This window comes from Cebus imitator, unplaced genomic scaffold (genome assembly GCF_001604975.1).
Source record: "Cebus imitator isolate Cc_AM_T3 unplaced genomic scaffold, Cebus_imitator-1.0 Scaffold253, whole genome shotgun sequence".
Classification (NCBI taxonomy): domain Eukaryota; kingdom Metazoa; phylum Chordata; class Mammalia; order Primates; family Cebidae; genus Cebus; species Cebus imitator.
The window spans coordinates 2,689,727-2,693,801 of NW_016107568.1; positions in this window are offsets into that span (position 1 = coordinate 2,689,727).

Genomic DNA, 4,075 nt, shown 5'->3' on the forward strand with positions numbered 1-4,075 from the left:
GTGGTGGCGGGTGCCTATAATCCCAGCTACTTGGGAGGCTGAGGCAGGAGAACCGCTTGAATCCGGGAGGTGGAAGTTGCAGTGAGCTGAGATTGCACCATTGCACTCCAGCCTGGGCGAGTAAACCAGTCCCGTCTCAAAACAAAAAAGTTTCCTGTGGCTGGAGTATAGGCAGTAAGTGGGTGAGAGACGAAAGGAGAGACAAGCAGGAGCCATAAATTATTTAGGGAATCTAGATTTCATCCCAATGGTATTAGGGAAATATGGAAAAATTGTTTTTTAGAACGGAGTGGCATTATCAAATGGCTATTTGTGCCCAGACAAGAGGCTCAAATAGAAATTTTAATAGACCGGAGAAAGTTGAACATACGGCCAGGTGCAGTGGCTCACGCTTGTAATCCCAGCACTTTGGGAGGCTGGAGTGGGTGGATCACTTGAGGCCAAGAGTTTGAGACCAGCTTGGGCAACAAAAATTAGCCAGGCGTGGTGGTGCACACCTAATCCCACCTGCTCAGTAGGCTGAGGTTGAAGTGAGCCGAGATCGCGCCACTGCACTCCAGCCTGGGCGAGAGTGAGACTCCATCTTAAAAAAAAAAAAAAAAAAAGTAAAGGACATAAAGCTAACTGTACTGACTCAAATACTATTGTTGTGATCAGAACACAGAGGCTGTCTGGGTAGGAGAAAGGATGACTAGAACTGGAAGGCACAGAGGTGAATGGACAAGGGAAAAAGGCAAGCCATGGAGAAATGACTTCCAGCATCCACCAATCGAGACGTCAGGGGAGTGTGACCCAACATTCAGTTTCTGCATGCCTAGTGATGCCAAGATCCCTCTTGGGGTCCAGCAGAGGACTCCAAAACCCTATCCTTCTTGGACCCACTTCTTGCACCAAAGTTTAGGAAGATTTCTCAAGTCCCAAACTCTGCTCTTGAAAATCAGGCACACATTAGCTGCCTTCTTAAAGAAGCTCCCCAAATATTCCTCTCGTTCAATTTATTTTAACAAGTTCTCATTAAGGCTACTAGGTGCTGTGAGAGACAGAGAAGTAAATGGCAGAGCTGTTGTTCTCAAATTCTTTTTTTTTTTTTTTTAATTGAGAGAAAGAGTATAGCTCTGTTGCCCAGGCTGGAGTACAGTGGCACAATCTCGGCTCACTACAACCTCTGCCTCCCAGATTCATTCAAGTGCTTCTCCTGCCTCAGCCTCCCAAGTAGCTGGGATTTACAGGTGCACCGGCTGATTTTTTTAGTAGAGGTGGGGCTTCACCATGTTGGCCAGGCTGGTCTTGAACTCTTGACCTCAGGTGATCAGTTGGCCTCAGCCTCCCAAAGTGTTGGAATTACAGGAAGGAGCCACTGCGACCGGCCTCAAATTCTTTGTAATCAGTCCTGAAGAATCATTCTGTGGGTTGATTTGATAAAATCCTATTAGTCTCTAAGATTAAGTCATGCACAATGCTGTCCAAATCTTGGATGCCCAGACAGGTATGCTCTCAAGCAGCATTATTTTTTAAAGTTATTTTATTATTATTATTTTTTGAGAAAGAGTTTTGCTCTTCTTGCCCAGGTTGGAGTACAGTGGTGCAATCTCGGCTCACTGCAACTCCGCCTCCCGAGTAGCTGGGATTGCAGGCATGTGCCACCATACCAGGCTAATTTTTGTATTTTTAGTAGAGACAGGGTTTCTCCATGTTGGTCGGGCTGGTCTTGAACTCCTGACCTCAGGTGATCCACCTGCCTCGGCCTCCCAAAGTGCTGGGATTACAGGTGTGAGCCACCACCCCTGGCCTCAAGCAGCATTATTACCAAACACCTGTGACCAAGAGGGAGTGGTGCTCAGAAAGGCAAGAGGATTCAGGGAAGGAGCTGCAGGTATGGGATGCCAGGAGCACACAGGTTCTTTTCCTTGGGGAGCAATCCTTTCAAGTTAACCCCTTTTCCTTTCTGGTGCATTCCTTTATTTCTCTCTCTCTTTCTCTCAAGGAGGCCTACTCTGCACTAATAGTGATTCTCCTAATCTTTTCCCACTCACTTTCCATCCCAGGCTGAGTCTGGGGACCCTTAGCCTTCTTAGCCTAGGGGCTGCCACCACTTTTAGTCCTTAAAAGCTTCAGGCTCTGGAAGATACCCTCATACAACCAGCAGATGGCATCAAAACCTTCCACCCCCTCAGCTCAGGAACTCTCCTAGTTTAAAGAACCTACTCAGATCTCTCCAGATGGACCTACAAAAAGATGAGTGAGCCGTCAACACTGAAGACAGGCTTGTGTCTTGGCTTTGCAACCCTAAGAGCTACACAATCTCAGCCAAACTGTTTAAACCTTTCTGACCCTCAGTTTTTTCATCCGTAGAATGGGGCTGTTACCTTCTAAGAAGTTATTAGGGCTCACGGTAACAGAGGCGGTGTGTATCACAAGCATTACACACAGCAGTAGCTCCATAAATGTGAGCTATTAGTAGAACTACTAAGTGAGGCTTCCCAGATTCCCACCATGGTAGCTGATTGGTGCCCAGATGGGAGGGGGAACTGCAATGCTGAGGAGGCAGCCAGCGCTGGGTAGCACTACCCGGCCAATGCCCTTTTAACATTGCACTGCTAGTGACAGGTGCAGACAGTAGCACAATGTGAAAAGAGCTCTGGCCAGCAGCAGAGGCATGCTGGCCCTGCCTCCTCACCCCTTCTCCCAGTTCCTGGCCCACTCAGCTCACAGACTCCCTCCACCCCTTCTTTACTTCAATACAGCATTTTCCCCCTTTTATTCCACTCTTAAGTGTTAATTCTGTTTTTCCCCCAACTCTTCCTTTGGCCTTCTTCCTCACCCCCTCCCCAGCACAGAGACCACCTTTTTCTTGGAGGTTTTGGGATGGGAGGACAGGGCCCACTAAGGCAGCTGCAGGGATGCTTCAAGCTTGATGCTCAGTCCTCAAAGAAGATGAGATATTAGCAAGCCCCAGAGTCTGGAGGTCACTCACACGAGGCTGTGTTCATCTGGATTTGCACTTCTGCCAGCTTCCCTTCTAGAGAGGAGCCTGCTGCCCAAGACTCTTCTCTAAGATTCTATCTCCTTTTTAATTTAGATAAATGGGTGCTCTAGGCCTCAAGGCAACACTCTCAAGATGACCTTTCAGGACCAGAAAGGTGGGAGCCTGTAGTCACAGCTCCCCAGGCAGTAGAGAGGAGCTTCCAGGTGAGGAGGTGGAAGCTGCTGGTGAAGCCCCACCCCGGCATCTCGTTTTGGAGATCCCGAAAGCACTAGGCAGATTCAGCATTAAAAGGGTGAGGGTGATTCCCTCTCAGCTGCTGTGATAGGCTTTCACTGACAGTGGGATTCGAATCTGAGTTATTTCCGGTCTTATCCAGTGACCCTTGGTTGGGGAGTCTTCAAGTTCATCCCAGCATTTCCCCATCCAATCCCAGCCTAAGGGGACTTAAATCCCGGACAAACAGTCCCAGGAGGACGAACACCCAAAGACAGAAGGCTGCCCTGGAAGGACACCTGGAGAGCCGAAGGCTCAGACCCAGGCAGGCTCTAGTGTGGCACATTCCAGGTCTGACCCAGTGAACTCCGTGCAGCCCAGAGAAACAGAGGCTGGAGGGTGATTCCTTCAGTGCCCTGATCAACAAAGGCCTCCTAGGCGACGGTGTGGCTTCTGGGAGATGCCTTCTTCCCTACTCCACAGCCACCATGGGAATAGAAGACAGAATTCCAGTTGGGAGCGCTTCCTCTGGGCTTCCCCTCCAGCCTCCTCCCACCCCCTCAGGAAGCAGGAGAGAGGTTCCCTCCCGCCCTTGGAGGCAGAGGTTGTTCCCGTAATCTGCAAACCGTGGGGCCCGGCCCCACGGTTTGCAGTTTTAATGGACGGGAACCAAGACCCCTCGAGGGTCAGTCACCAGGCCTCTCGGGTCTGGGGTTGGGCAAACCAGGCCCAGCTGGGAACTGGATGACACCAACAGGGGGCAGAGGGGCAAAGATCAAGGCTGCGCAGAGAGCTTCAGGGAGGCGGGGGGAAGATTCTTCCCCGAGAAGTTCCCAGGTCTCTCCCTAGGGAGTGCAGGGAGAGGAGGCTGTGGCC